At 43.2% G+C, this 20,396-nt stretch overlaps 1 protein-coding gene across 1 annotated transcript in view; it reads right to left on the minus strand.

Annotated features, from left to right (window-relative positions):
- Frmd7 (FERM domain containing 7) overlaps positions 1–20,396 on the minus strand; it is a 46,683-nt gene that overhangs the window by 23,355 nt on the left and 2,932 nt on the right. The gene's annotated exons all lie outside the window — the stretch shown is intronic.

Consider the following 20,396-nt stretch of genomic DNA (forward strand, 5'->3'; position numbering starts at 1 on the left):
TAGGATTTTGCTTCTGTCTCGACATGCAGCTTTAAGAATTTTTTTTACCATTAAGATCCAATTCTTCAAATTTTGCATTCTGAGTTCTTTCTCACAATATCTGCCCATATATGACTTTCCTGTTTTCTTCTTTAGGACTTCCAAGGGACTGCCTGCTCTTGGCACATTATAGCATTCTAATCAAGCTCCTTTTTAGAGCTAAAGTCTCTGCTGCTACTCAGTCCCCTTACCCAAGAAATTGATGCTTCAGTCCTGATTCCTCATCTTTCTTGGGTAACAGTATAGCACTGCCTGCCTTCTAAACAGAGCTTTTAATTTTGATATACCAGAGGCCAAATCTAGGTGTTACAAGTATTGTGTAAGTGTTCTACCAATGGTCTCCATCCCTAGTCCTGGTATTATTTTAAGCAAATGTCTCAGGACATAGTTATATAATGTCCAAATTACTGGGTCATGACCACTGGCACTAATTTCTGGGGGCTTCAAACTCATGGAGGCAACAATATTTTTAACATTTAATTCGAAAATCCAAGTTACTCAGTATCCTGTGTGCCTAGAGCTGTCATAACCAGTTTCTTAAAAAGCATCTGAAATGCAGTAATTCTCTTCTTGCTTTCTGACTAGATGAGTTGGGGCGTGTCATGTGGCCCAGAGATATATCTACGCATTCCAGGTACCTGAAGTCAACGTCCACGGATTGAATATCTTGCTTTAAGCACTGTGTCTGGAAAGATGGACATTCAGTGTTTACTGAGTACATAGATTGCTTGACCCAAACATTTAACTGGATTGGCGCACCTTAGTAAGATGACCCTCTCACAAGGAAAGCAAACATTGTGTGAGCTATAGGAAATGAGGAAACCATTTCGAGCTTCGATTTACTAGCCTATGAAATGGAGATGTTAACAATGAAATTATCTCAGAGGATTATTATGAGGACGAAGCAAGATAACTCACAATTAGACCTTAGTCTAGTGCCTGGCACAGTAAAACATACAAGCATGTAAGTATGTAAAGAAGGTGTGGATATCCTATGGAAAAATATAGTCAAACATGTCTGGAAGCTACAAACCAAACCGTAACAGAATTATTATACCTGCAGACAGAGTGGGATTGGGGCTGGGGGACAATTCCTTCAATGTTTGCTCTGTAGATGGCTGAATATTTTCAAATAAGCAAGGCCAGTACAATTTCTCTTGACCTAATTCCACAATTCAGACCGTGTTTTCCTTCCCCTCCTTAAAGCAATGCTTACATGTCACACTATGAGAAAAGCTGACAGCTAGTAGGACACGCTAATACATGCGTGTGTATGTTACCATACAGCAGTCAAGTTCCATGCTGATCAGTAAGTATTTTCTTTACCATCATTTGGGTAGTTTGACTGGTTATTATATTTAAATAACTTAACTAAACTATATGCATATAGTAATTATGAACAGTAAGGACACATTTCCATGAAAGTTAAAGCAATCCTTAACAAAATTACATAAGGAGCATCCCCATGTGCTGTATAACCTGTTTTAAATATGAAAACAGTGGCCTATGGGAGAAGAAAATACGTCAAAAGCTGAAAGAATTCTGTCCTCAATGTTGTTTCCCAAACATCTATGTTCTATTGCCATATTAAATAAAGCAATATTGGAAATGGTAGATTTATGGGCTTGGAAGGGAAAAGACAAAGAAGAACATAATCTGAAGTCCATACCTACCAGAAAGGCTTTGACCCAATGGGAAATTATTGTAATAAATATATGCATAGACTATATATATATGAATATATATAAATTGTAGGGCTGGAGAGATGCCTCAGGGATCAAGAGCACTGTCTGCTTTTTCAGAGGTCCTGAGTTCAATTTCCAGCAACCACATGGTGGCTCACAACCATCTGTAATGGGATCTGATGCCTTCTTCTGATGTGTCTGAAGACGTCGACAATGTACTCACATATACTCATACAGAAAATAAATAATTCTTTAAAAACATATAACAATGTTATATGTCTATAAACAAATAATATAATATATAAGATTAATATATAAATGTATAATTTTGTTAAAATACATTTAAGTTATTGGTGCAAATATGTAATAACTGATCTTTGTTTTAACAAATTTTGTCAGTTAAAAGACTAACAAGTACTTTAGAAAAGATTAAGAAAGGGATTCTCACATATCCCCACGGAGTGCATACTTTAATAATGTAATTACATATAGACTATTTAATTAGGCTTCCAAAAAAGGATACATTGGAATAAAATATAACATTAACAAAGTATAATAGGTTATTTTCACTTTTGTCTTTTGTTATATTTTTCTAGAGATTTCAATAGATGTAATAAAAATCAAAACACATAATATTACATGAAGTATTTTATAGATATTTTCCATTTCTACTGTTGGCTCTAGCATTCAAAATATTTGGGGAGGGTCCTGGATGGGAAAGGGGACACGGAGGTGAAGAGGGGAATGTGATCTGGTATTTGGTCGGGGGAAAGGACTGAAGCCTTGAGAGCCTGCAGAAACAATGAAAACAGGCAACCTCGGGAGGTAGGAGGTGGGGGAACCCTTCAGAATGTACCAGAGACCTGGGAGGTGGGAGACTCCACTGGACTCAAAGGGGGGGACCTTAGATAAAATGCCCTACAGTGGAGAGAGGGAACTTGCAGAGCCCACCTCCAGAAGAAAGTGAGGGATGGGGCTGCCATCCCACAGTCAAAAACTCTGACTCATAATTGTTCCTGTCTGAAAGAACTGCAGGGACAAAAATGGAGAAGACACTGAGAAAATGGAGGTCCAGTGACTGGCCCAAAATGGGATCCAGTTCAAGGGGAGGCACCAAGACCTGACACCATTACTGAGGCTATGGAGCACTCACAAAAAGTGAGCTATCATGACTGCCCTCCAAAAGACCCAACAACCAGCGGAAAGAGTCAGATGCAGATATGTGCATCCAACCAATGGACAGAAGCTGCTGACCCCTGTGGTTGAATCAGGGAAAAGCTGGAGGAAGCTAAGGAGGAGGGTGACCCTGTAGGAAGATCAGCAGTCTCAATTAACCTGGACCCCTGAGATCTCTCAGACACTGGGCCACCAACCAGGCAGCATATACCAGCTGAGATGAGGCCCCCAACACATATACAGCAGAGGACTCCGGGGTCTGGATTCAGTCAGAGAAGATGCACCTAACCCTCAAGAGACTGGAGGCCCCAGGAAGTGGAAAGGTCTGGTGGGGAGTGAATGGGACATCCTCATGGAGACATGGGGAGGAGATATGGGATGTGGAACAGTCAGAGGGTGGACTGGGAAGGTGATAAAATATAGAATGTAAAAAAATTAAATAAAATTAAAATTAAACAATAATAAACACACAAAAATATTTCTTATACTCTCCTTAGGAAAGTGTTCTTGACATCATCCTACTTCATGTTCACACCCACATTTTATCTCAAAATATGACGGTCTTTTGTGTGTTGTAGATGATAAAAATATCATGACTGGGAAACTTAAGCTAGAGAAATGAATGTTCTCACAGTTCTAGAAGCTGACACTGTAACCTGAGGCTGCTGGCACAATCTTTTCACCACGTCTTCACATGTAGAGGAACAGGGAATAAGAAGAGAGGACGGGTGGAGTTTTCTCTTGCTCATAAAGGCCACTAACCGTATTGGAGAAGAGCCCCACCCTTATGGTCTCAACTGTATCTTCTAAAAGTTCTGTCTTCTAACATAGTCACAGCACAGATGAGAGTTTCAACATATGAATTTTGCAAGGATATAAGTCAATCAAAAGCTACCATGCATCTTGATAATCCACTTTAATTAGTGTGTGTGTGTGTGTGTGTGTGTGTGTTTGCGTGTGTGTGTGTACCTCAGTGTATGCATACACAGATATGTGTGGTGGGTATGGAGATGAAACAACGATGATTGCGGAATTGGTTCTGGGGATGGAGAACAGATTGTCAGGCTAGCATAGCAAGCACTTTTACCCGCTGAGCCATCTCACTGTCCCACCAAGTTACCATATTTGTTCTTTATCATTTTAGCTTTGTATTTGCCTGTTTGGGGGGGGGGGGGGCGGAAATTGTCTACCCATGTAGCCCAGGCACGGCTTCAACTCACAATCTTCTGACTGGGTCTCCAGAGAGGCTGGCTAGAATTACAGATGTGTGCCACTGCACCAAGCTTCAGACTCTTTTTCTAAAGGTTAAATGAACTCTCAGACAACGAGAATTTGTAAGCATTTTGAAACTAATGCATGTGCAGAGCGACCCAGAGGATTTCTAAGCATGCGATGAGTGCTCACGGGCACGAGGGCAGGCAGTGTGTCATGGTAAGGATGCAGGGTTTGCAGCCCAGACACACCTGAGCCTAGTTTTGACTCTCCTCCTGGGAGAGGGCTGATCTTAAGCTACTTCGTCTCTCCTGAGCTTCAATTTCCTTCATTGGAAAGCAATACAATCAAATGTCACACACAAATGACCAGTTATTATAAATAAGTCCATTAATTTGAAATATCTTGAATCAGCAAATCTAAAAAGACAGAAAACAAATTCAATATTTTCAGGGCCTGGGGTCCAGGAGGGTTGAGTTGACAGTGACTCTTAGTTTGTGATGTGTTTATCAAAAGATAAAGAATATGGTCTATGGATGTGTGGTAAGGTGTGGGGGAAAGGGGCGCCTCTGCAGGCCCATGCTATTGCGTCCCTTCCCCCTGAGGGACCAGCCATATGATGGTATAGTATAGAAGAGAGTTTATTCAGGGCATGGGGAGGGGAGTTCAAAAGGTAGTAGAGGTGGAGAAAGGCACAGAGAGTGAGAGCAAGAGAGAGAGGGGGAGGGAGGGAGGGAGGGAGGGAGGGAGGGAGGGAGAGAGAGAGAGAGAGAGAGAGAGAGAGAGAGAGAGAGAGAGAGAGAAGTAAAGACTGGCCATGAGCACTTGGAGAGAGAGTGCGGGGAGGAGAATGGTGAGAGAGGGCGAGCAGGAAGGCAAGAGCAAGAGAGAGAGGAGGGGCAAGCAGCCCCTTTTATAGTGAGTCAGGCACAGCTGGCTGTTGCCAGGTAACTGTGGGGCGGAGCTTAGACAAAATACTAAAAGTTTGTATAAAATTTCTTTTCGGAGTGATTAAAAGAAAAATGTCCTAGGATTACATAGGATTCAGTGATGTGCAACATAGAGAACTGTTATACACCATTTATTTGTACACTTTAAAATTAGGAATTTTATAGTATTTGAATTATATCCCAACTTCAAGAAGCACGAGGAGCTCACGAGCCCTGAAGTACTTTATATGGTCCCTGAAACAAGTACTTCACAGTATCTGCAGTAAGTGCTGACTATTGTTCAGTGGCCACATAATTTATCAACCATGCTTGGGTACTTTTAAGGTTGACAGGGGTCACTAATAATAACTACAGTTTCACAATAGGCATGATCCACACTGTCCTGGGCAAACCGGTGTGTGGTTGGATAGCACTTAACATCTGGATCCCTTACAAGGTCTGTTCTTTCCGCAGAGGTGGTATTTCTTCTTGTTATCAAAATCTGCATCGTTAGAGCCCACATGCACGGTCATTAGGTTTCCCCTAATGGTAATGAATGCCTGTTGCTCATTCCCACACTGGCAATTGAATGAATGATCTTTGTGGTCATTTCATCCCTGTGATTTCATTTCTATCCATAAAGCCTATGATAGTGAGAACAGAGAAATATTTCACCAGTTTTACGGCTGTCCTTAACACTTAACTTTACATCCCAAACACCCACCTCACTCCTCCTTTGGCGTACTCCTCTGTTACTTACTCTCTTCTCTGGGCTCTTTTGGTTTCCTTTGTCTTCACCCTGTCCATACTCTAGAAGTTTATGCTTGACCCATTGCCTTTGTCATTTTGTATATAATGTTACCCACTTTGACCCTGTCCATCTTCCTTTCAGTTCCGTCCACAGTGTTGAGACCCTGCTCTGTGCAAGGTGCCTTCCTCCTCTCCCGTCAGACTGATGGGAGCAGCATATAGGTATCGCCATGAAGGAAACATAGACTCGCAGGCAATATGGCACACTGAGACTTAATCACAGCAGTGTGAAAAGCCAAGTGACTTGGGATCTGAATGAAAGCTAGGTCAATACAAGATCTCATCTAAAGCACCTACCCTACCTGCACAAAAATGGGAGAATAGGTAGCACAAAGGACTCCTGGCAGAGGGGATAACCAATCGGGTACAGAGCAAGATCTGGCAAAAAAACAAACAAACAAACAAAAAAACCCACCAAACAAACAAGCAAAAAATCTCTCAGAAGCAGAAAATACTAGAAATTCTTATCTAGACATTTGCTGTTATTAGGAAACCAAGTAAGATTCGGTAGGTAACAGGCAAGCAGAAACCAAACACTTCAGAGAGTGTGTTTACTAGCATATGAAGCCAAACTCCCAAATGTGGGTCCGGGGAAGAAGGGGAAGACATGGACTTTAAACAACATTATTGACATAAAGTCTTTTGTTTGAGAAATGCAAGGCAGAGAGTAGAGCACAGTGCCTCAAACTATGGATTCCATGGGACGCCCGTTGTGTCTCATTCAGAAACACACCTTGATTCCATCGGGTCTGCCAGAGCCTGACCATCCGGCATTTCCCACAGTGCATTGCTGAGAAGAAGTGCTGCTGCCTCAGCCTACTTGGAGAAGCAAAGGTGGAAGGCAACCTTTAGGGTACTGTTGCTTGTGATAAGTGGAGACAATGGGTGTGAAGTAAGCAGATAGGCATAACAATAGAGAAAAGCCAGTTGAGGGATAGCACCACAATGGCCACAAAAGAGCAGAAGCAGGGAAGGAGCAGAGTCCATTACTGCTGCCACCTCCTACCTGGAAAGGCTGTGCTGACACCACCACTAAACTCCGGTCACATTTAGAAGTCAGCTGAGGTTTTCTTTTCGTTTTCTAAACTGGTTTGTAAAAATTATTTGTGGTGTGTGTGTGTGTGGGGGGTTTGTATGTGATGCACAAATGCTTGTATCTATGTCCTTCCTGTATTCACAAGCCCAGAAAGAGAAGCCACCTCTGCTGGCACAGTGACAGAACAGTCAAAGCTCTCACTTCTCCCCTCTGCTCTGCAACTAACCCCACCTGGTGTTTCCTGCTTCTGGGGTGAACTTCAGAGATTTATTCCCTACCCCTTTTTCAGATCACCCCCATCCACCTCTCCGGAACTGCTCCAAACCAGTTGCTACAGAACTCCAAAGCAGTACAATCGTCTTGGATCCTTATGGAGACTGTTGTGATGGCCTTCTTTCTGGATACTCTGCTTACTCCTTCTGGGTTTCTCAAACCCCTTCAGGCCTGAGATCCATATAGCAGTGGTTCTCAACCTTCCTAATGCTGTGACCCTTTTATAGTTTCTCATGATATGGTGACCCTCAACTGTAAAGTTATTTCATTGCTCCTTCATAGCTGTCATTTTGCTGCGGTTATGAATCGTAATGAAAATATCTGATATGCAAACCCCGAATGGGTCGTGACCCACAGGTTGAGAAATGATGCCATATAGTATCTTTGGAACCAAGAGCCAGAGAGCTCCAGGTAGAGGATGGGATATGCTCTAGGGAGAAGAGGAGACTTGCGAATATTTCTGTATTTGGTCCTGTTTGGTGAGCTTCTGGGTAAAGCAGGGCTGTCGACGGTGCAGATTTCATTCAGTATTGTCCTGGACCTTTCCATCCACCCATGCCTGTGTTGAGAAACAGCAGCAGCAGAAGCAGACCCTTCATCCTCACGGAGCTTCCCCCCAGGGACCTTCCAACAAGAAACCTTTCTCATTTCTTAGCCTCTACTGACCCCAAAATCCAAGGGCTCCTTGAAGATTAAACTCCGACACTATTTACTTTTGCATTTCATCAAAAATACAGATACTCCAGGCCCAACGAGATGGCCGAGCTGGTAAAGGCACTTGCTACCAAACCCTGGTGACCTGGGCTCATCTCTGGGACCAACAGGGGGAAATAAGAAACAGACTTCCTTGAATTGTGCACCACATGCATGCTCCCTCCCACCTTTCCTCTCTCTCTCTCACACACACTAAATAAATGAATTAGTTAATAAATAAATAAATACATAAATTTAAAAAATTTTCTGAAGAGGAGGAAAAAAATTTCTAAAAACTGCCCAAAGTTGCATGCATCTTCCTTATAACCTTCATAAAAGGCAACCTGTTTTCTAAGAAGTAACTGGAAAAAGGAAGTCGTCACACTGGGGACACTGCCTAGAGATGTAGGCACAAAGCCTTTAGGGGAGGACAGGAAAGCTTCACCCTTCTGGGGGTTAACTCCTGGTAAGAAGGAAACTGTCAGAGCCCAGAGGAGCTAATTAGCAGGCATCAGCAACTCATTCTAAAATGGAACTCTCCTTAGCAGGCAATCTTGTCTTTTCGCATTTGGTGGAGAGCAAGGTGCAGTTGCACATAAAACAACAAAGACAAAAGTAGGAAGTGAACAGGGGCCTTTGCCTAGAACCCACTAGACTCTAAACCCCGGGGAGGGAAGCAGTTTAACTGGATACTTAAGGTGTCCTCATGGGAGGAAACAGAGGGAAAGACCCCTCTTAGAGTTGCTTGTGCATGTGTGAAATTCACACCAAATTACAACTGCTTTTCATTTGGCTTCGGAAAAACTCAAAGCTGTTCAAAGTGCTGCATGTGTGAAAGATGGGGCCTTCAAATGCCTAGGGATTAACTGCTCAGAGAGAGTTCCGGCCATGTGACTTTCACTGTCCTGGGGCCGTCCTGGAGACTCATTTGAGTAGCTGCCTATCACCCCTTTTGCCCTTGGCCACATTGATGCTGAGGGAAAGCAAATTGCAAAAAGGACTCTGGAATTATGTAGTGTAGTATCTGATAGGTGATACTTTCTGGCAGACATCTTTTGAAAACTACAAGGGAATGAGAATGCATTCTTGCCTGGGGCTTAACCAAGGCCTGCCCGTGACCTGGACAGGTTGCATCTGAGTCAAGTTGCTAGATTAGTTGCAAAGAGTCAAGCTGGCTCTCACCTCTCAGTCACCCCTTTATACTAAGAGGAGAAAAAAGGGGAAAAAATAACCCACAAGATTACCACCCTAATAGCATCCATGCTCCCCCCTTCCTGGGACATTGAAATTATCATGCTTGTACTAGAAAGTCTGTTGCAAAGTGACAGGGTAATAACACCATTCTCAAGACAGAGCTCCCAGTCTTCTCGAAATTACTAGCTACTCTGGGTAATTAAAACAATTATAATTGTTTGTTTCCATGAAGTGCTTAGCACTAAATCCATGCACTGTGCATGAGGCACAACCAGATTCCAAATGGCTGTTGGGAGTTTTCTTCTAAACTTGAAATCAATTCTTTGTCAAGAACTATGATACAACAGGGCACAACAGAAGCCATTTGAACCCCATACTCCAGCTTTTTTTTTCCCCCGGGGCTGGGGACCGAACCCAGGGCCTTGCGCTTCCTAGGCAAGCGCTCTACCACTGAGCTAAATCCCCAACCCTTGAACCCCATACTCCAAACCCTCACTCTACAAAGGTGGATGCTGAGATCCCACCCAAAGTAAGAGACTTGCCTTCGGGCTGTCAAGTGAGTAGCCCACCTAGGAGCGTGACCTAGCACTTCTGACCTCCGGTAATGTGCTCACGTTCAGGTCACCAAACTGTTCCTTAAATGTAAAGGGAACACTAACAGCTGAGCACATGAAAGATATGAAAGACATGAATGAATAGCTCCTTTTGTATGTGATGCTAGAGATGGGAACCAGGGTCTTCTGGATGTGCTTTGCTACTGAGCACGCCAGACATCCCAACACCTGACTGACATCTTCTAAGTCACTCTTTTATATTCCATCTGGCTCTCTGACACACTCATTCTTTCTCCTCAGTGGACTGTATTACTGATTCTCCTTTCTTTTCTCCTGCTTAGATCTCGGATGCCTCTTGTCTTCCTTGACACTCCTTTTCAATTTCCTGTGGTTCAGACCTCTTCCATCCTGGAATCAGCTTTTGCTTTGTTTGGCTCAATGGCCCAGCTGGGAGCTGGGTTGGAAAGCCACTCTGTTGGGCCAGACTCTGAACTCCACTAGAGCCCTATACCTAACATACTATGGATACTGAGGAAAATCTCATCTCATCTCATCTCATCTCATCTCCTTTCTTTCTCCCTCTCCCATTCCCTCTCCCTCTCCCTTCCCCCTCTTCCCCTCCATAAATTAATTAATTCATTCATTCATTAATTAATTTGTAGACTTTGCAGACTCCAGGCTGGCCTTGAACACAGAACTCTCCTTCTACCTTCTCAGCAAAAGCAGAATATGGATGAAGGGGTCATGGTTGAATTTTTTTTTAATTTTGCACTTACTCAAAGATTGAATTTTTTTGTACTTAGCTTGGGTTCTATCATTTTCTGGAAAGTGGATATGAAATTCTTTTCAATAAGAAAATCCCCTCCGGGGGATTCTGAGTGATGCAGCGACAGATCAGATGAACGATTACTCTCTTCCTGTGACAGTGTGTCTCATTCCTTCATTCTTTCCACACCCTCTCATTAGCCAGGTGTGTTTGCTTATTGACAACTGGAGACCACACTAAGGGGACCAGCTCTATCCTGGAGCTGGGAGCCCCTGCCTCTGCCTCACTTGGACTCTTTCCAAGCCACACCCACAAAACTCCTTTAAGGCCTGTCAGTTCCCTTCTTTTGCCCTATGATATATGTGTCTGAATTCTTGACCCCAGCACATGTAGTGTCTCCCTATGTATTTGGCTGCTTGGCACTCATTTGGACCTAATATAGCAGCTACTTAGAATCCAGTTAGCTCTACTTGCCTCTTGACTGGGTGCTGGACATGTTGTGCACACTGTAGGTGCTTTTATTATTTTTTATAAAGATGAGATAAACTTGAGGCAGGGCAGTATGATTTCACTTGAGGCCCTGTCTTCAACTGCCTGGACCTTTCCTTGTAGCCTATACTGACACGTAACCACCCAAGTCATGACTTAAATCTTTGGGAGTCTTGAAGTCATCCAGACTCTACAACCAAATCCTAGGGCTTACGCATTCTTCTTAGTCTGGGTTTGGTCCCAATACAGTTGACCTGTGCCACTTCCCACCTCAAGAATATTTAGATACGGCAGCTCTCCTGTGAGGGTGGGTATCATAACTCAAAGCTGCTTTGTCATGTCCACATCATTTTTAATTCCTATATTTCCTTTAAATCCTACCCATACCAAAACTCTAAGGCACAAGAAAGAGAAGGCAGGATTTAACTTGCAAAATGTGAAATTGTGGGGAAGCTGAGAAGAATTTGTAAGTCGTGAACAATGATTCCAATAGATGCTAACCTTTGGGTCTTAATCAGTCAGCCATTCCCAATGCATACTTTCTGATACCTATCCTGATTGTTTAGGTGGAATTATGTGTAGAAGAATCTGGTGAAGCTGACTCATTGCTATTTATAAATCAAAGCCAAAGATACTCCTTTTTCCTGAATGTTAAATTTGACTTTCGCCCCTCTGCATTGTTTCTGAAGCAGGAATGTGTTCTGGGTATTATCCACACAAAGACTTCAGGGGCCATTGTGTTTTGTCAGAGTGAGATGGCCTCTCTCCTTATCATTTCTGGTATCTCCATTTCAAAGAGTCACTGAAGATTTACTGAAACCACACAATAGCGTATCTGCATAGAAAAAAAATGTAACTCGAGTTTTCGAACTATGCATGCCTCATCCTTCCTGCCCGAAGATTTTGCCTCTAAAATCAACAAGCTGGCATTTGATCAGCTAACCCATTTTACCAGAGACTCAAGATGCCTAGCAGCTGAGAGCATGAATTGTCTCATAGATTTCTATTTACTGAACATCTACTATGTCCCAGATTAAGCAATAATAATTAAACAGACATACTTTTGCCTTCACAGAATGATTAGCAGACATCACGGTGTATGTATTAATCCTACACACAAAGACCTCCCCCCCACACACACACAAAAGACAACCTTTTTGTGTCTTCATGTAATGCTTAGAGGACATATCTTTCTGATCTCTCTCTGAATTGTTTTTATTGTTCATCCATCCTATGACAGCTCCCTAAGAGATCCAAGAGCCTGCTTCCTTAAACTCACTTCCCCTACCACCATTCTCTGTGCCCATGACAGCTAACTCCAACACAGTGACTCTGAAAGGACAAGCCTTAAAGAATTGGTAAAGTGTAGTTGGGCATTGTGGTGCACACTTTTAGTCCCAGCATTCAGGAGGCAGAGGCAGGTGGATCTCTGAGTGTGAGCTCAGCGTGGTGTACAGAGTGAGTTTCAGTATGGTACAGCTAGGGCTACACAAAGAGGCCCTGTCTCCAAAAACAAACGAACAAACAAACAAACAAAATTGGTAAAGTGGCCGTATCTATAGGCTCTCCACTTATATACCACCCCATCCAAAGCTTCTTTCTACTGTTTACCTAGTTAGAGACATTTTTAATACTAAGGACTGAACACAGGGCCTTACACAAGTCTGGCAAGTACGCTATCACTGAGCTATGTTCCCAATACTTTTAAATTTGAGTGTTAGGCAAAAAGATCTTGCTAATTTGCCTAGGTTGCCCTTGAACTGGCTCTGTGTTCCCAGGCATGCCTTGAACTTGTCCATTTCTTCCTTAGCCCCCCAAGCAGCTGGAATGAGAGGCATGACTAATCGGCAACCTTGAACATGTTGCTCTTCTCCCCATCGCTCATCTGTTAAGTAGAAGTGTTCCTATCGCCTACTTTATTGGGAATTTCAATGAGGGAATGTGTGCAGAATTCCTAGCCTACCACTTGGAATGCACATTCTTTCAATATATACCAGCTATTATCACTACAAGGTAGGTTGGGAAAGGGGTTGGGTGTCATGGATAGCTTGTGGGCAATGGCTTTCTATTTAGGGGTAGGTACCTAGGGTGTCTGCAGGGCACATAACTCACATAGCAGCTTTACCAATGTAGGAGGAACTGTGATTCTGAGACTTATGCAGAAACAGAACGTAAACTGCAACTGTTTTAAATTTATTATTTGTAAATGAACAGGTAAAAACATTATACATATTTATCATGCAAGCACGACATTTAAGAATATGTATATACAGTGGAATGATTAATTTGAGCTAATTAACACATGCATTACCTCACATATTTATCATTGGGACAGCTTTTTTAAATGAAGTTTCCCTTGTTTTGGTTCTGGTTTTTGGCTTTATCCCAAAACAATATGCTTTTATTAAAAAGAAACAGGGTATGAGGCATGATGGTGCATGGCCGTACATACTTTCAGTCTCAACTACTTAGGAAATCCCAACTACTTGGGAGACCCACCTGAGTCTGAGGGTTCCAGATCATCAGTAAGATATTATATCAATAACAAATGGATAAACAAAGAGGTCTGGTATGAGCTAGATACGCTAAAGCACCTCTAGAGACCCAGCACTTGGGATGCGGAGGAAGGAGCATCCAGAATTTAAGACCAGCCTCCACTAGATAGCAAGTTTGTTGAGCCTAATGATGAACTGGGCTAGATGTGATTCTGTCTCAAAAGGAAGTGAGGAAAAGAGGAAGAAACTATGTGCTCTTAATCGCATTGGGCTCAGCCAATCTATGGACCTTATAGTAAAGCTTTTAAAATAATTCTCAATGATCGTGCATGTAAATATTCAGTGTCAAACTTTTTCAAAGCTCGGTATTGTACCATGAAGGCCATTGGAAACCACCCTGTTGACCATGTAAGCTGTCTTCTCCTCTTAGCAATTGCAAACAAAATTAAGAGAAATATCTTTGTATAGAAAGAAGCACACACATCGACAGTATACAACACAACCTTACCCATTTCCATAGGACACATTTCTTTTCTAGAAATGTAATTCCCCCAGCATGAATGTAGGGCCATTGTTGATGCTGGGTGTTTTAGAATTGCTTGACACATACACCTAAATAAAATTGGCCCATTTTAAATTTATCTTTTTAACTGCTGAACTCCAAATTCAAATTGTAAAGAGGAGTCATAATAGTCAATAGCTTTGCTCTTTGTGAAGCAAGGCCAAGATTTTCTGACCCCAAGCTGGGGCTCTGGGCAGCCAGCACATTACCTGTAATTCCTGACTTGTTTTACTTGTAACTGTATGACTTTGGCTCACATGTAACCTATGCTAATTTCTGCCTATGAACCCTCCACCCCCACCCCATCTCTTGCTTCTCCTTTCTGTCTCTACTTCCCAGCATTCTATTCCCTCACCACTGACATCCAATCAGTGAATCTGTCTGATGTACACTACACAGGCCTCCCCAGCTTCCTCCATTGTTCCTAGACCAACTTCAACTCCCACCCCTCTGTCCCCAACTCCCTGGCACATTCCTAAATAATTAGAACTGGTCACTTAAGGCTCAAGTCAGACAGAGCTTCCTTTAGAGAACTCCATGTGGCCATCTCCATGGTGCCAGGGGGAAAAGCCTATTATAGAGGTGGATGTATAGAAGTAGATGTTTTGTGCAGATTCCACACTTCGTACATTGTTAATTCTCCCACCAGGCTATGGACTCCTTCCAGGCCAGTGTGTGCCTGGAAGTAGTAAGGACTCCAGAGTTCTAGTTAAATGAATGAAAACGCACAATCATACCTATCTCCCAAATTTCCTACGTACTGATTGTGTGAAACAAGCGGGACCTCCTGGAACAGAGCTAGGTCAGGAAGTGATATCTCATAGCTTCAAAAGCAGTTGACAGTACCCTTGTGACAGAGACTTCTCAATCACTTCAAACATCCCTGAGTGTGAAGTTCTGGGGAACCTTTGTCTTTCTCTAGGTCTGCTGAAAGGTGAATTTCATCATCATGAAAGGAATCTCCGAGGACAAAGGACTGCTTGTTTAAGACAGCTAAGCCCCAAGATTAGCAGTGAGGCGCCAAGCTTAAATGCTTCCAGGGCCTGGGGTCAGTTCACTCTAGACAGACCTCAGTCTTCTGGCCCCACATCTTGGACCTAGAAGTGGGGGAGGAGACTGGGGACAGAGGAAAAGAGGGAATAAAGATGCTGGTAGCCTGTGGAGCAAAGGAGGGAGCTTTGCATAGCTTATCTATTAAGAACCAAACAAGCTATGCCCCAGCCAGTTTCTCAGTCTGTATAAGTGCTTCCCTAATGCCTATCCCTTCCCCATCATTCTTAGTGCAGCAGATCTTATGAGGAGTGCTTTCCCCTGGTGCCCCGAGGACCAATCCTGTACTACCTACCTCCTATACAGATGCACTCTAAAGGCTGGGTCTCTCATTGGTTACATACTCTAACCAAGTGTTTTCCAACTCTGTCATCAGCACAAAGCTGCTGAGTGGCACCAAGGATCACGAAGGCTGGCACCGCTCACTGACACTTGGCTGGCAGGCCTCAGGCCCTTATAGGAAATAGCTAGGCCATGCCTGTCACCACCCCCAAGTTGGTTCTGCCCCCAGGGTTATGCCCCTTTGACCCCAAGACATTAGACTCCCCACAATCACTTTGAAAACCTATTTATTGCAGTTGTCAACTTCATTGTCTTAAAGCACAAGTTAAAACTAAATTCTTGCGACTATTTGTGTTCCTGACAGGTCAGACAATGGCTCTGTTCCTGGAGAAGAGAAAAATGAGTATAGAATTCAGTGGAGTGCCCAGTGACGGTTGGGAAATGGCACGGGAGCCACAGGCAGAGGCCCTGAGCTGTGGTGAAAGTGGCAAGGCCTCAACCAACTAAAAACTCTTTCCTGAGCTTCCCACAAGTGCAGACTTGAATAAACACCTAGCCATCACACACCTGACTCCAAAGCCAGTTCCCCAGTCTTCTCCCCACAAAGCTCCCTTCAGATCTTCTCAGGACTGCTCCCTCCTCCTTTCAGATGTGGAGAGTGAGAGGCTGGGGAGGGGCCAGTTGCAGGCCAGGCCTCTCCTCTGAAAGCTGCCAAGAAAGCAGCCTGGCAGCCAGGTGACAGCGATGAGGAGCCTCCAGGTGGGGGGCATGGGGGGGATGAGCAACACCCTAACCGCATTGGTCTGTTGGCTGCTTGACAGACAGAATACAAGCAATTTCTTTCTTTTTCAGTTCAATTTATTTTCCGAATCAACAAACCTTAGGCTGTGAGGGACAGTGAAAACTCAGTTCAAACAAAAGCATTCACCGGGCAGCATTGCCCCCCCCCGCCCCCGTAACGACAAATCAATCCCTGGCAAAGACCCTGCTAACATTGGCTAGGCTGGGACTTTATGATTCCCAGCTGACTTTTTGTTGTGACCTGACTTCCAAGGTCCTTCCTTTGGCCTTCTTCGCACAGCTGGGGGAGGTAGTGAGCTGATCCCTGTTTTTTCTGTCAGCAAAACCTTCGTTTTGAGGACCCAATATGCGGATATATGCATGGATCTACCGGGCAGATCACAAACTCCTGAAAACTCAGGAAACTTCACTAAACACAATGCGATTGCAGAAAAGACCTCCTGCCCAAATGCACAGATCGCCCAAGAATCTGAAGCTAGAGAGTCTATGACTTGAATCTCAGTTCATCTATTACGCAGGAGTGGGCTCTTGGGAAACCCAGTCTCCTGCTCTGCATCCATGTCCATGCCTGTACAAATGGACAGGAACCTGATATTTCTGATCTCAACAGCTTGGGTTACTGTCCCTTAAACATAAGTCTCATGATGTTTGCTCAACATTTAAACATGGGTGAGCCAGTGAAATGGTTCAGTGGGTAAAGGCACTTGCCACCCAGCCTGAGGACCTGAGTCCAATCTCCAAGACTTATCTGGTGTAAAGAGAGAACTGTCCCTGCCTCCCACCCCCCTACCCATTATCATCTAGACATTAGACAGTTAGTATTGACCCTGGCAGGATGGATAACTCTAGGAGGGGAGCATATCCCCTGGGGCTGCTCACTACGCACCAGCCATAACCTCCACTGGAATGGCAGGATGAATTAACCACCCCCCAAAGCTCCAGAGAAAGTGAAAAGCTAGGGGAACACAGCTTTGCTCAATGAAGGTGATTGGCAAGCTCGAGGATTCTGAAAAGAAATTCCCATTTGTAGGCCGAAGCCTGTTATTCTCTGCTGCTTTGTAAAGCCAAGAAATGATGGTTTTATGAGCAAGGAGTGGGTGGTAAAGAAAGCTCTGAGTTTCTACCCAGTGCCAGGAGCCCCACATCTGCTATCCCTTCTATCGTCCCAATGATGTCCCAAGCTAGGCGATATGACTATTATTACCGTCTGACTGATACAAGCTCAGACTCCAATAGGACACTTGCCCTTCCTGAAGGCCCACTCTAAGCTGTAAGCACTGAGATTAGAGTGAAGGTTGAAGCATCTCCAGATACGTTTTGTTCCATAATTCCATCGAAAATCCAAAAGTAAAATTGATCTTCGTCCCTCCACAGTGTACTCTGGTTGCTCTGTTCTCAATCTCAGTGCTCAATCAACTCAGGCAGAAACAGGAAGGTTGTCTGCATTCCTTCTTACTTGATCCCTTATCTCCTTCCTTCCAAATCTAAACAGGAGTCATAAAATAGTCGCAGATATATTCTGCCTCTGTAGCCTCTACTGTACCCACAATGTGTCTTCTCTGTATTCACTACTATCTAAATTCATACTTTATAGGAGAGAGGGAAATGGGTGTCAGGAACCCTCTTCCTCTCTCAGTTCTTGTATGAGTTCTTTCGATGAATCCAGAAACCTAACTTATACACTAGCTGATTAACTACATAATACATAGTAGTTTTGCAATTCTTACATGTACACGGTGATCTTCACAACAGTGAATTCTGAAGAGATGATCAAAGCACAGAATAGCCTTACTATTTACACAAAGAACAAAGAATCTGGGAAGTAATGATGTGACAGTTTGGTATCTGCACTAGGGTGGTAAATTCTTGGGCTATCAATACAGAGATACCTGGCGGATGGATGTAGATACCATTAGAAGATTAGGGTTACTTCAAAGAGTTTGTTTATTCAAGGTCACTGCAGCCTTAATGACCAGTCTCTTGTGACCATGGCCCTTTCCCAGGTTTGGTATGTGAGGGCCATCTCTCCTGAAAGAACCATTATGACTTACTCCATGTTGAAAACACAGGCCATATGGCCCTTCTCAAAGTTACATGTCCTCAAATGATTTTAGTTTGAAATAATCAATAATCCAGCCTGGCTTATTTTGAAATTGGATATGGATGCTGCCTGGTTGGTGGCTCAGTCTCTGAGAGCTCCTAGGCGACCAGGTTAGTCGAGACTGCTGGTCTTCCTATGGGGTCTCCCTCCCTTTCAGCTCTTCAATCCTTCTCCTAATTCAATCATAGGGATCCTGACTTCAGTCCAATGGTATCTGCCTCTGTCTCAGTCAGTTGACGGTAGAGCTTCTCACAGGGCAGCAATGCTAGGTTCCTGAGTCTAAGCAAGACATAGCATCAGTAATAGTGTCAGGCCTTGGTGCCCTACTATGAGATGGACCCCAAGTTGGGCTGGTCATTGGAACACCTTCCCTTCAGTCTCTTCTCCATTTTTGTCCCTGCAGTTCTTTTAGACAGCCCTATCTTCTTTCTAACTCCACCTACCAAGCTGACCTTTTCCTTCTGTGAAAGGACCATGTTTTGTTCTTTTTGACATATTGATCTTTGTGTTTTTTCTTTTGCAGATATCATCTCATTCTACTCAACAACCTAAATATCTTACTCTTTGGGGAAATTTCCTGATCTTTTTTTTTTCTTTTTCTGTTAAGTCTGGGTTTTGACAGTTGTGATTCAGTTGAGACCCAGATAAGCTCCTCAAGGCCCCACAGCTCGTAAGTGCAGATTCTAATTTATCCTGGTTTATCAGCTTCAGATAAACATTATCGCTTTTCCATTGCTCCCCCATCACAACAGCTAGAGGAACAAAGAGCTGTGACTGGCCTAATATTACAGGGTTTGTAGCCTGAAATCCAGGTGCATTTTTATTATAGCAGAGCAGTCCCTGTCACTGCAGTTGGGAAGACATAGCCCTGTAATGTGGGACAAGAGGTTATCCAATTCTCTATTGACCGAATTACGAAAGTTCTCTCATCACTACAAACTGAAAAAGAAATTCCCAGACAAGCATCTATAAACTAAATCCCGCTGCTGATTCAAAAAAGAAAAAAGAAAGAAGTCATTGGGCAGTTCTTTGCTTTTCCATTTGGCTTAGACAATGCTTAGTCTTGACACTGCCTACCCTTTGTCTTTGTTAGCAAATGAGACCTTTATTGTGGGCTCCTGAGGGTATCAGCTGATTCATTGTGTGCATTTCTGGGTAATCACTGGATGGCCAGTAAGATCACCTAGCAATCAGATAAACGGTAAGTAAGTGCAGACATTTTTCACTCCTCCTTTTTTGACTTTAGTGTCTAGAAACTATCAAGTGAAGTGAGTTTTGAAAATCCAGAAACAGTAGCTTCTATGAAGACAAGAAAGCAGTAGAGGGATTGAGTGTATAGATGTCAGACCAAATTGCATCGACTGTGGTCTTGGAATAACTGTTTTCTAAAGCTCTCCATTTAAGCGTAAGGGAGCAAACAGCACTAGTTACAAGGAAGTTGAGGCACAGAGACACTCTTTCACTCCTACTGGTGTATATATGGGAAGTGTATTGGGAATTTGTAGTCAATATAAAAACCTTTAACAGTTCAGGAAAGTTTAGCTTTGGTCATATGCTTTCTTCGTTTTCTGGTGCTTTCCTCGAGGAAGCAAAATTGAATTTCCACTAAAACTTGTAATCACTTTTTGAGCCATATGATATTACTCTATATCTCCCCTGTCCACTCACTCTCACCGTTATCCAAAAGGCCACCCTTATCTTCTAAGGATATTAATAGTAGCCCTAAGGATGGTGCCAGAGTATAACAATGATCAGTTTTATGAAATATGTATGGCATCTTGAAAAGCAAGATGAGGTTTTTACTCTGTGTTCTTCCGAGGATCATACTTTAGTAGGCACGTTCTGACAGCACTAAAGTTCCCTGCCTTGCCCATACTTCCTTAATTCTCTTTTAAAAATTCACAGTGGAAAAGGGTGACTAACATTTTCAGATGCTTCATCTATAAAATCAACACACATTGCCTTAGAGCAAAGAAACTTCAAACAAACAGGATGTCTCTGGAGCCAGATGTTCTTCCTAATAATCTAGCTAAAGGGATTAACACGTTAAGGACAGAATAGGGCAGGTGCACACTAATCACATGAACAATTTAACAAGGGGAAAAAGAGTCACCCAAGCCAAGTAAATGTCCAGCTAACACTGCTTAGACTAGAATGTTCCTTGCTGAAAAGAGCTTTATGTAACCCTGTGCTAGCATTGGTTGCATACAAAACAAGGCCTGGACTTAAGAGATCCTAAATAATTTTTA

This window comes from Rattus norvegicus, chromosome X (genome assembly GCF_021556685.1).
Source record: "Rattus norvegicus strain SHRSP/BbbUtx chromosome X, alternate assembly SHRSP_T2T, whole genome shotgun sequence".
Lineage (NCBI taxonomy): Eukaryota > Metazoa > Chordata > Mammalia > Rodentia > Muridae > Rattus > Rattus norvegicus.